Genomic DNA, 13537 nt, shown 5'->3' on the forward strand with positions numbered 1-13537 from the left:
ATCTAACTATCACTATTTTCAAAACTTTTTAATAACCCAAAAAAGAATATTTATAACCATTAAGCAATAACTCCCCATTCCTCCTTTAACCAGTCAGGATAACCTTTAATCTACTTTGTTTCTATGAATGTGCCTGACCTAAATATTTCATGTAAGTGGTAGCACACAACATTTGTTCTTTTGTATTTGACTTTCACTTAGCATGTTTCCAAGGTTCATCCATGTTGTAGCATGTATCAGAACTTCATTTCTTTTTATGATCAAATAATGCTCCATTGTATGTATATACCATCTTTTGTTTATTTATCCATCTGTTGATGGACATTTGGATTGTTTAAACCTTTTGGTTATTGTAAATAATGCAGCAGTGAACACTGGAGTACAACTATCTGTTTGAGTCCCTCCTTTCAATTCCTTTGAGTATGTATCTAGGAGTGAAATTACTGGAATACATGGTAATTCTATGTGAAACTGTTAGAGGCTCCACCACCAAACTATTTTCCATAGCACTTGTGCCATTTTACATTCCTACTAGTAAAGAACTAGGGTTCCAATTTCTCAACATTCTGGCCAAAACTTATTTTCATTAAAGAAATTATAGGCAAAAAAAAAATTATAGGCATCCTATAAGATGTGTAGTTGCAACTCACTGCAGTTTTGATTTGCATTTCTCTAATGCCTCCCTTTAGTTTTGTCTAAACTTACTCCCTTGAACAGATTTGGAAAACACTTTCTGTAAAGGGACAGACAATAAGTATCTTAGGCTTCACAGGCTATATAGTCTGTTTTACAACAATTAAACTTCTGCTGTTGTAGTATGAAAGCAGCCATAGGTAATTACAATCAGACTTTATTTATAGAAACAACTGCTGGGCTAGATGTAACCCATGCACCATAGTTTCCAGACTCCTAATCTAGAGCTATAGTCACTGTGGCTGAATTTGCTCCACATGCAAAAACATGAATATGAGGGAATTGCATTTTTCTGTTTATTGAAATATATTCAAAGGCTATTTACTAAGTACCCACTATATCTGTGGCTTCCGGATATAGTCAGTACTCTGTGGTGCTAGCGGTAAAGAAACTGCCTGCCGATGCAGGAGAGGTAAGAGAAACGGGTTCTGTTTCTAGGTTGGGAAGATCCCCTGGAGGAGGAAATGGCTACCCACTCCTGTATTCTTGCCTGGAGAATCCCAAGGACAGAGCAGCCTGGCGGGTTACAGTCCACAAGGTCGCACAGAGTCGGACACAACTGAAGCGACTTGGCACTCACATGTATGCACACACCCACTATATCCAGCATGTGCTAGGTGCTGGGTATACAGTAGAGAACAAAATGGAGTTCTTGCTCTCAAGGTGCACTTTGGAAAGTTCTGAGACCCTTTGAGTGAGATGACTTTTTATTATTTTTCTGATGCAATAGAACACTTAGCTCTGCTATAGAGATATCATGGCTTCATTACAACAGGGAACAACAAAAAAAGGACCCCACAATTAAAGGTTTAAATTCTCCTGGGAAAAGTCTTGACTCAATTCATTTGCTCATTTGTTTTATTTTTTTAAAAGTCACATTAATTATTTAAGAGAAGAAGAGAGGCTCTAAACTCATCTAATTTTCTCGACTACTTTTACACATAAATTTTAAATTTCATGTGTTAAAAATAAGCATATTTTAGGAAAAAAAACAGAAAAAAAATAAGTATATTTTAGGATGTGAAGCTGATAATCTCTTAGAAATTCCTCTATGTTTAATCCTTTCTATTATCCCTCTCACACTCAATGATGTCACTGAGGTGAATAAGAACTGACTCTACAAAAGAAAATTGAAAGGGTGAAAAGGACAAAGATCAAGTCAAATATGAATAGAGATAATAATGTTTTAAATCTTATAATTAATTTAACATGTACAGTCCACAAAAAGATGTGGGCAGCAGTAGAATCTCCCTGGTTTAAATCAAGAGAATTTGGGGATTAGAAATGACATTTAATAGAATTATTATTATAAGCATATCTTATTATTAAGATGAATGAAATTCAAATTTTATTTGAGTTTCTGAACACATACTGAGCAATTACAAGAATGTTTAAATAAATAAATCATCAAAAGTCTTCTACTCAAGTTAATCCCCTTTAATTAGGCAAGAGCTTAGTAGAACAGATTAGTCTTTACAGAGCTATCAGTATTTGAAAACTAAATTCAATTTGACAAATGAAAGAGATTAAATTCAAGGCAAAGCACAGAGCAAGGATCTAGCAATCAGAAGATCTATTTGTGCACCTAATTCCTTGAGTAAACCTGGGCAAAATACTTTAAACCCTAAGCTCTAGATTGATGGGTGGATAGAGGGATGGATAGGTAGAGGAATGTGTGATAAAGCAAGTTAAATAAAATGTTAATTATAGAATATAGATCCTGAGAATATGGATGTTAGCTGTAAAATTCTTTCACCTTTTCTGTATGTATGAAAACTTTAGTAATAAACTATTGCAAATAAGAAAACTCCTCAGTTCCTTATAATTAGTGACAACAGGGTCATAGTCTCACTTTGACTATAAAAGACAGTTTTTGTGTGTGTGTGTGTGTGTGTGTGTGTGTGTGTGTGTATGTGTTTTACTTGACATGCTAACCAACTTTCAGTACCTGCACTACATTTCTCACATATTCCATTATTTTATCTCTAATTTTAGGTGTTGGACTGGAAGGGATAGTTAAGATGGCATGGTATTCCTTCATTATCTTCATTTATGCCCACTCCACTGCAATTAGGAGAGCAGCCACAAGAACAATCAGAAGCTCCATGTCACGAATTTTTATGAAATGATTCCAAGGTTATAGCTGTAAGTCCATCCCACCAGAACAATAGCAGAGTTCACAACCTGTGTGGAATACGGATGAACCATATTTCTTAGGAGAGAGGGGATAATGGAGAAACAAAAGTTTCCTAAAACAAATACTCCTTAGTATTTTGTTGACAACTTATCCAATTTTATGTTTGTATCATCAAAGGAAAATGGGGTCTTTTCTCAAAAGGGAAATTCTATTATTAATTCTTAATCACTAAAGGAATTAATATACAGGGCCCTACTAGGAAGCACACTGGTTAGAAAGGTAGAAAACAATTTTAGTGTGAATTAGGTGAAGAGGGCAAACCATGAGATGTAGCTGGGTATGAGAGCTGCTCTGTGAGGCAGAGACTTTTTGGCTATTTCTGCTCACTACTATTTCCCTAGGTCCTAGAACAGAGCCTAAGATGCAGTTATTGTTGTTGTTTAGTCGCTCAGTGGTGTCCGACTCTTTGTGACCCCTTGGACTGTAGCCCGCCAGGCTCCTCTGTCCATGGAATTTTCCAGGCAAGAATACTGGAGTGGGTTGCCATTTCCTTCTCCAGGGGATCTTCCAGACCCAGGGACTGAACCTGCATCTCCTGCATTGCAGGTGGATTCTTTACCACTAGCCACTTGGAAAGCCCTAGCACACAGTAGGTACTCATTAAATACTGAATAAAGGAATTCTCCCCAGTTGACTAGATTGTAAGCCCATTTACAGCATGTACCAGAGCTTGCCATTGATTATATTAAAAAGAACCAGGCAGTCTAGCCCAAAACTAAAACACCATAGTTTAAAATTAGAATACCAGTAGGATGCAGCATTTCTCATCATTCTTATAGTATGACTCTTTCTCTTTCTCTCTCTTAGCTTGTTCATTCAGAAACTTTAACAACTTAACACTTTGCATGAGATGAGGTATGTATTTTGAAAAAGAAGAAAGAGAACTTTTACTTTCAGATACTAAGAGGACTAACATTTCCTAGTTGTAATTTTAAGATATTTAGGCAGTCATGTGTATATTACAGTTAACTGTTTTCTGTAGAATTTGCCTACCTTTATGTTGCTGTGACTTTTGGATGACTAGAAGAGCTCTTATGAATCAGGAAGTATCATTGATTGCTATTCCTGAAAAAAAAAAAAAGAACCAATAAATTTGTAAATTTTCACTGCCTGTTTGAGATAGAGCTGGGAATTAATCATCTATTCATTCAGTCATTCAACAGGTACTTAATGAGTGGCTATAATGCTTCAAAAGAATTGATGCTTTTGAACTGTGGCATTGGAGAAGATTCCTGAGAGACCCTTGGACTGCAATGACATTAAACCAGTCCATCCTAAAGGAAATCAGTCCTGAATATTCATTGGAAGGACTGATGCTGAAGCTGAAACTCCAATACTTTGGCCACCTGATGTGAAGAACTGACTCATTTGAAAAGACCCTGATGCTGGGAAAGATTGAAGGCAGGAGGAGAAGGGGACGACAGAGGATGAGATGGTTGGATGGCATCACCGACTCAATGGACATGAGTTTGAGCAAGCTCTGGGAGTTGGTGATGGACAGGGAAGCCTGGTGTGCTGCAGTCTGTGGGGTCGCAAAGAGTCAGATACAACTGAGCTATTGAACTAAACTGATAATGCTTCAGGTGCTGAGCAAGGCCTTAAGGATACAAAAACAGTGAGAGTGGATCCATCTCCTACAGGAGCTCACAGACTAGTCAAGAGAGGGAGAGATAAGGATATCAATCAACAGAGTGCAATGTAATAGAAAAGTACAACAAAAAAGCAATAGAGAAATGGGGAACTTGACCAGTTTTCTAGTATAATTGACTAAATAACATTAACTAATAACAGAATCATTTTAAACAATAATAAAATCATTTTCATATCAGAAAAGTTTTGAAAAACTATGAGCCAACCATAGTATTTCACTTAAAAAAAGAAACTAATTTTATATTACTATTTTGTTAGTGTGGGGTGCACATGGTCTTTAAAAATAAAACATGAAAAATGTGAAAAGTGAATTATTATACAGGAGTACAAGCTTTAATAAATAGCATAATTCTTAAACAATTTTGAGATAGAACTCACATATCATAAAGTTCACCTTTTAAAGTGCATATTTCAGATATTTGGCCCATTTTTTGATTGGGTCATTTATTTTTCTGGAATTGAGCTGCAGGAGTTGCTTGTATATTTTTGAGATTAATCCTTTGTCTGTTTCTCCGTTTGCTATTCTTTTCTCCCATTCTGAAGGCTGTCTTTTCACCTTGCTTATAGTTTCCTTCATTGTGCAAAAGCTTTTAAGTTTCATTAGGTCCCATTTGTTTATTTTTGCTTTTATTTCCAATATTCTGGGAGGTGGGTCATAGAGGATCTTGCTGTGATTTATGTCAGAGAGTGTTTTGCCTATGTTCTCCTCTAGGAGTTTTATAGTTTCTGGTCTTACATTTAGATCTTTAATCCATTTTGAGTTTATTTTTGTGTATGGTGTTAGAAAGTGTTCTTGTTTCATTCTTTTACAAGTGGTTGACCAGTTTTCCCAGCACCACTTGCTAAAGAGGATGTCTTTTTTCCATTCTATAGTCTTGCCTCCTCTGTTGAACATAAGGTGTCTGTAGGTACGTGGATTTATCTCTGGACTTTCTATTCTGTTCCATTGATCTATATTTCTGTCTTTGCACCAGTACCATACTGTCTTGATGACTGTGGTTTTGTAGTAGAGCCTGAAGTCAGGCAGGTTGATTCCTCCAGTTCCATTCTTCTTTCTCAAGATCACTTTGGCTATTTGAGTTTTTTTGTATTTCCATACAAATTGTGAATTATTTGTTCTAGTTCTGTGAAGAATACTGTTGGTAGCTTGATAGGGATTGCATTGAATCTATAGATTGCTTTGGGTAGTATACTCATTTTCACAATACTGATTCTTCCAATCCATGAACACGGTATATTTCTCCATCTATTTGTGTCCTCTTTGATTTCTTTCATCAGTGTTTTATAGTTTTCTATGTATAGGTCTTTTGTTTCTTTAGGTAGATATACTCCTAAGTATTTTATTCTTTTTGTTGCAATGGTGAATGGTATTGTTTCCTTAATTTCTCTTTCTGTTTTCTCATTGTTAGTGTATAGGAATGCAAGGGATTTCTGTATGTTAATTTTATATCCTGCAACTTTACTATATTCATTGATTAGCTCTAGTAATTTTCTGGTGGAGTCTTTAGGGTTTTCTATATAGAGGATCATGTCATCTGCAAACAGTGAGAGTTTCACTTCTTCTTTTCCTATCTGGATTCCTTTTATTTTTTTCCTGCTCTGACTGCAGTGGCCAAAACTTCCAAAACTATGTTGAATAGTAGTCGTGAGAGTGGGCACCCTTGTCTTGTTCCTGATTTTAGGGAAAATGCTTTCAATTTTTCACCATTGAGGATAATGTTTGCTGTGGGTTTGTCATATATGAGCTTTTATTATGTTGAGGTATGTTCCTTCTATGCCTGCTTTCTGGAGAGTTTTTATCATACGTGGATGTTGAATTTTGTCAAAGGCTTTTTCTGCATCTATTGAGATAATCATATGGTTTTTATCTTTCAATTTGTTAATGTGGTGTATTACATTGATTGATTTGTGGATACTAAAGAATCCTTGCATTCCAGACACTTCTCCAAAGAAGACATACAGATGGCTAACAAACACATGAAAAGATGCTCAACATCACTCATTATCAGAGAAATGCAAATCAAAACCACAATGAGGTACCATCTCATGCCAGTCAGAATGGCTGCTATCCAAAAGTCTACAAGCAATAAATGCTGGAGAGGGTGTGGAGAAAAGGGAACTCTCCTACACTGTTGGTGGGAATGCAAACTAGTACAGCCGCTATGGAGAACAGTGTGGAGATTCCTTAAAAAACTGGAAATAGAATTGCCATATGACCCAGCAATCCCACTCCTGGGCATACACACCAAGGAAACCAGATCTGAAAGAGACATGTGTACCCCAATGTTCATCGCAGCACTGTTTATAATAGCCAGGACATGGAAGCAACCTAGATGCCCATCAGCAGACGAATGGATAAGGAAGCCATGGTACATATACACAATGGAATATTACTCAACCATTAAAAAGAATTGATTTGAATCAGTTCTAATGAGATGGATAAAACTGGAGCCCATTATACAGAGTGAAGTAAGCCAGAAAGATAAATACCAATACAGTATACTAATGCATATGTATGGGATTTTAAAAGATAGTAAAAATAACCTTATATGCAAAACAGAAAAAGACACACAGATGTACAAAACAGACTTTGGGACTCTATGGGAGAAGGCGAGGGTGGGATGTTTCGAGAGAACAGCATTGAAACAAGTATACTATCAAGGGTGAAACAGATCACCAGCCCAGGTTGGATGCATGAGACAAGTGCTCAGGGCTGGTGCACTGGGAAGACCCAGAGGGATGGGGTGGAGAGGGAGGCGGGAGGGGGGATTGGGATGGGGAAAAATGTAAATCCATGGCTGATTCATGTCAATGTATGGCAAAAACCACTACAATATTGTAAAGTAATTAGCCTCCAACTAATAAAAATAGATGAAAAAAAGTGCATATTTCAGTGTTTTTTGGTATATTCAATGAATTTATAGCCATTATCACTATGTAATTCCAAAATAATTTTAACTACCCTGAAAGAAACCCCATTTTCATTAGCAGTCACTCCCCATTTCTCTTTAAAAACTCCTCCCAGCCCTAAGCAACTACTAATCTACTTTGCCTACTCAGGACATTTCACATCAATAAAATCATATATATGGTATTTCGTGTCTGGCTTCCTTCATTTGGCACAATGTTTTCAAGATCTATCCATGTCTAGAATGTATCAGTAGTTTATTCATTTTCATGGCTAAATAAAATTCATATATATATACACAGACACATATATATATGATGATAAGCATCTTAGTGGTTGTTTACTGGTCATTTGTATGTCTTCTATAGAGAAATGTCTATTTAGATTCTTTGTCAGTTTTTAACTGGATTATTGTTCTTTTATTATAGAGTTGTAGGAGTTCCTTATCTATTCTAAGTACCTTATTATATATGAAATTTTGAAATGTTTTCTCCCATTCTGTGCGTTGTCTTTTCTCTTTCTTGATGGTATCATCCATATCACAAAAGTTTTAAATTTTGGTATAGTCTTTTTTTTTTAATTTTTTATTAGTTGGAGGCTAATTACTTTACAATATTGTAGTGGTTTTTGTCATACATTAACATGAATCAGCCATGGATATACATGTATTCCCCATCCCGATCCCCCCTCCCACCTCCCTCTCCACCCGATCCCTCTGGGTCTTCCCAGTGCACCAGCCCTGAGCACTTGTCTCATGCATCCAACCTGGGCTGGTGATCTGTTTCACACTTGATAATATACATGTTTCAATGCTGTTCTCTTGAAACATCCCACCCTCGCCTTCTCCCACAGAGTCCACAAGTCTGTTCTATACATCTGAGTCTCTTTTTCTGTTTTGCATATAGGGTTATCATTACCATCTTTCTAAATTCCATATATATGTGTTAGTATACTGCAATGGTCTTTATCTTTCTGGCTTACTTCGCTCTGTATAATGGGCTCCAGTTTCATCCATCTCATTAGAACTGATTCAAATGAATTCTTTTTAATGGCTGAGTAATATTCCATGGTGTATATGTACCACAGCTTCCTTATCCATTCGTCTGCTGATGGGCATTTAGGTTGCTTCCATGTCCTGGCTATTATAAACAGTGCTGCGATGAACACTGGGGTGCACGTGTCTCTTTCAGATCTGGTTTCCTCAGTGTGTATGCCCAGGAGTGGGATTGCTGGGTCATATGGCAGTTCTATTTCCAGTTTTTTAAGAAATCTCCACACTGTTCTCCATAGTGGCTGTACTAGTTTGCATTCCCACCAACAGTGTAAGAGGGTTCCCTTTTCTCCACACCCTCTCCAGCATTTATTGCTTGTAGACTTTTGGATAGCAGCCATTCTGACTGGCGTGAGATGGTACCTCATTGTGGTTTTGATTTGCATTTCTCTGATAATGAGTGATGATGAGCATCTTTTCATGTGTTTGTTAGCCATCTGTATGTCTTCCTTGGAGAAATGTCTGTTTAGTTCTTTGGCCCATTTTTTGATTGGGTCATTTATTTTTCTGGAGTTGAGCTGGAGGAGTTGCTTGTATATTTTTGAGATTAATCCTTTGTCTGTTGCTTCATTTGTTATTATTGGTATAGTTTTAATTTATCTTTTCCTTTTGTTTTGTCCCTTGTGCCTTTTTGGTGTCATATCTAAGAAATCACTGTTTTAATCCAATGTAACAGCACAATTTTTAAAGAACAGGTCAAATATAACCAAGTATTGAAAACAACGGTATCTTCACAACTACCTATGGTTGTTGGCTGCCTTACTATCATTAGATCATATTTATTTAACACTTTTATCTTTTTCAAAGTACTTTTTACCTGGAGACTCAGCCTAGCATTTAATTCAACAAACTATCAAAGAGGCTAATATCAGGTACTGTCATCCCCAGGATTCAAGGATGATTAAAACAGTATCCCTGAGAAAGACACTGAATACTTACCTATAATATATTGTGTATAATTATTATGAAGAGGCAATATACATGATGCTATCAGAACACTGATGAAGTAATTCTACTTGACATCGTGTTGGGAGTCAGGGAAAGTTTGCAAAAAGAGTTTAGTCAACTCAATAAATATTTATTGAGTATCTATTCTATGGTAGATATTGTGCTAGGTTCCAGAATGTAGCAGTGAACAATTCTGATATGGCTGTAGCTTTCAAGGAGCTGACAGTCTAGAGCAGATGTGGCCTGTGAATGTTCTGTAAACTAAGAATGATTTTTACATTTTTAAAGAGTTACAGCACAAACAAAGAAGGATATACAACAGCAAGAAAAATAAAACAGATATGCCCAGATGGTCTAAAATATTTACTATCTGGTCATTTATAATAAAATTTTCCTGTCCCTTGGTCTTGAGCAGTGGATCTCAAATTTGGCTACATATTGGAGTCACTTGGGAAGCTTTAAAAAACAATTATACAGATACATGAGTCCCAAACTGAGATTCTTACTTAACTAGTCTGTTGAATGGTCAGAGCCACAGAAATTTTTAAAAGCTTCCCAGTTGACTCTAGCATAGAGGTAATGTTGAGAAAAATTGTTCTAGAGTAATGCTGTCAACTAGAGTTTTCTGCAATGATCAAGATGTTCTATAGAGTCAGTCCTCCCTATCCATGGATGCAGAAACTTTGGGTAAGGAGGATTGATAGTAAGTACTATGCCATTTTATAAAAGGGACTTGAGTATCCACAGATTTTGGTATCCATGGGGGTCCTGGAATCAATCTCTTGTAAATACAAGCCACGGCTGTACTATCCTGTCCAACATTGTAGCCACCGGTGACATGGATACTGAAATCGGGCTACAGTTTTTGCCCTAGGAAGTGAACTTTTAATTTTATTTAATATTAATCAATTTGAATCTAAAATAGCCACATGTGGCTATTGACCACTATATTGGCTATGGCAGTCCTAGAAGGAAGGCTGATATGAAACAAAGATCAAATGATAGCCTTGGAGAGGTTATATGTTCTGTTCCAATTGTTTTACATATGACAACTTCTTTAATGCCCACAACCCCCTGGGCCAAGTATGATTATCTTCTCCATTATTCAAATGAATAAACTAGGAAATAGAGAGGTTTAACTGAGAGTTTAAATAATTTGCTCAAGGTCTAATTGTTACTAAGTGGTAGAATTAACATTAGAACTCAGGTTATTTGGTTCTAAAACCCATGCTCTTAATAATTCACAAAACCCATCAATTAGTAAAATAATATGTGCACAAACATAGAAACCTGGAATGTTATGTCCATGAATCAAGGCAAATTAGAAGTGGTCAAATAGGAAATGACGAGTGAACATTGACATTCTAGGAATCAGCGAACTAAGATAGACTGGAATGGGTGAATTTAACTCAGATGACCATTATATCTACTACTGTGGGCAAGAATACCATAGAAGAGATGGAGTAGCCATTATAGTCAACAGAAGAGTCCAAAATGCAGTACTTGGATACAATCTCAAAAATGACAGAAAGATCTCTGTTCATTTCCAAGGCAAACCATTCAATGTCACGGTAATCCAAGTCTATGCCCCGACCAGTAATGCTGAAGAAGCTGAAGTTGAACAGTTCTATGAAGACTTACAAGACCTTCTAGAACTAACACCCAAAAAAGATGTCCTTTTCATTATAGAGGACTGGAATGCAAAAATAGGAAGTCAAGAAACACCTGGAGTAACAGACAAATTTGGCCTTGGAGTACAGAATGAAGCAGGGCAAAGGCTAGTAGAGTTCTTCCAAGAGAATGCACTGGTCATAGCAAACACCCTCTTCCAACAACATGAGAAGATTCTACACATGGACATCACCAAATGGTCAACACCGAAATCAGATTGATTATATTCTTTGCAGCCAAAGATGAAGAAGTTCTATATGGTCAGCAAAAACAAGACCAGGAGCTGACTGTGGCTCAGATCTTGAACTCCTTATTGCCAAATACAGACTGAAATTGAAGAAAGTGAAGAAAACCACTAGACCATTCAGGTATGACCTAAATCAAATCCCTTATGACTATACAGTGGAAGTGAGAAATAGATTTAAGGGACTAGATCTGATAGACAGAGTACCTGATGAACTATGGATGGAGGTTTGTGACATTGTACAGGAAACAGGGATCAAGACCATCCCCAAGAAAAAGAAATGCAAAACAGCATTTCTGAGGCCTGTCTGAGGAGGCCTTACAAATAGCTGTGAAAAGAAGAGAAGTGAAAGACAAAGGAGAAAGGAAAGCTATACCCATTTGAATGCAGAGTTTCAAAGAATAGCAAGGAGAGATAAGAAAGCCTTCCTCAGTGATCAATGCAAAGAAATAGAGGAAAACAGTAGAATGGGAAAGACTAGAGATCACTTCAAGAAAATTAGAGATACCAAGAAAATTTTTCATGCAAAGATGGACTCAATAAAGGACAGAAATGGTAGGGACCTAACAGAAGCAGAAGATGTTAAGAAGAGGTGGCAAGAATACACAGAAGAACTGTACAAAAAAGATCTTCACAACCCAGATAATCACGATGGTGTGATCACTCACCTAGAGCCAGACATCCTGGAATGTGAAGTCAAATGGGCCTTAGGAAGCATCACTACGAACAAAGCTAGTGGAGGTGATGGAATTCCAGTTGAGCTATTTCAAATCCTGAAAGATGATGCTGTGAAAGTGCTGCACTCAATATGCCAGCAAATTTGGAAAACTCAGCAGTGGCCAAAGGACTGGAAAAGGTCAGTTTTCATTCCAATCCCAAAGAAAGGCAATGCCAAAGAATGCTCAAACTACTGCACAATTGCACTCATCACATGCTAGTAAAGTAATGCTCAAAATTCTCCAAGCCAGGCTTTAGCAATACGTGAACCATGAACTTCCAGATGTTCAAGCTGGTTTTAGAAAAGGCAGAGGAACCAGAGATCAAATTGCAACATCCGCTGGATCATCGAAAAAGCAAGAGGGTTCCAGAAAAACATCTATTTCTGCTTTATTGACTATGCCAAAGCCTTTGACTGTGTGGATCACAATAAACTGGAAAATTCTGAAAGAAGTGGAAATACCAGACCACCTGACTTGCCTCTTGAGAAACCTGTATGTAGGTCAGAAAGCAACAGTTAGAACTGGACATGGAACAACAGACTGGTTCCAAATAGGAAAAGGAGTAGGTCAAGACTGTATATTGTCACCCTGCTTATTTAACTTATATGCAGAGTACATCATGAGAAACGCTGGGCTGGAGGAAGCACAAGCTGGAATCAAGATTGCCGGGAGAAATATCAATAACCTCAGATATGCAGATGACACCACTCTTATGGCAGAAAGTGAAGAAGAACTAAAGAGCCTCTTGATAAAAGTGAAAGAGAAGAGTGAAAAAGTTGGCTTAAAGATCAACATTCAGAAAACTAAGATCATGGCATCTGGTCTGATCACTTCATGGCAAATAGATGGGGAAACAATGGAAACAGTGGCTGTCTTTATTTTTCTGGGCTCCAAAATCACTGTAGATGGTGACTGCAGCCATGAAATCAAAAGACACTTGCTCCTTGGAAAAAAAGCAGTGACAAACCTAGACAGCATATTAAAAGCAGAGACATCACTTTGCTGACAAAGGTCCATCTAGTCAAAGGTATGGTTTTTCCAGTAGTCATATATGGATGTGAGAGCTGGACCATAAAGAAAGCTGAGCACCAAAGAACTGATGCTTTTGAACTGAAATGTTGGAGAAGACTCTTGAGAGTCCCTTGGACTGCAAGGAGATCCAACCAGTCCATCCTAAAGGAAATCAGTCCTGAATATTCATTGGAAGGACTGATGCTGAAGCTGAAGCTCCAATACTTTGGCCACCTGATATGAAGAACTGACTCATTTGAAAAGACCCTGATGCTGGGAAAGACTGAGGCAGGAGGAGAAGGGGACGACAGAGGATGAGATGGTTGGATGGCATCATCGACTCAATGGACATGGGTTTGGGTGGACTCTGGGAGTTGGTGATGGACAGGGAGGTCTGGCGTGCTGCAGTTCATGGGGTCACAAAGAGTCGGACACGACTGAGTGA

At 37.4% G+C, this 13537-nt stretch overlaps 1 protein-coding gene across 2 annotated transcripts in view; it reads right to left on the reverse strand.

The window, feature by feature from the left end:
* Positions 1-13537, reverse strand: part of DCX (doublecortin) — a 412950-nt gene that overhangs the window by 306575 nt on the left and 92838 nt on the right. For both annotated transcript variants that reach the window (XM_070462136.1, XM_070462134.1), the window contains exon 3: positions 3884-3955. The gene's annotated coding sequence lies outside the window, so the exon portion shown is untranslated. The remainder of the gene's footprint in view (positions 1-3883; positions 3956-13537) is intronic.

This window comes from Odocoileus virginianus, unplaced genomic scaffold, assembly GCF_023699985.2.
Source record: "Odocoileus virginianus isolate 20LAN1187 ecotype Illinois unplaced genomic scaffold, Ovbor_1.2 Unplaced_Scaffold_1, whole genome shotgun sequence".
NCBI lineage: Eukaryota > Metazoa > Chordata > Mammalia > Artiodactyla > Cervidae > Odocoileus > Odocoileus virginianus.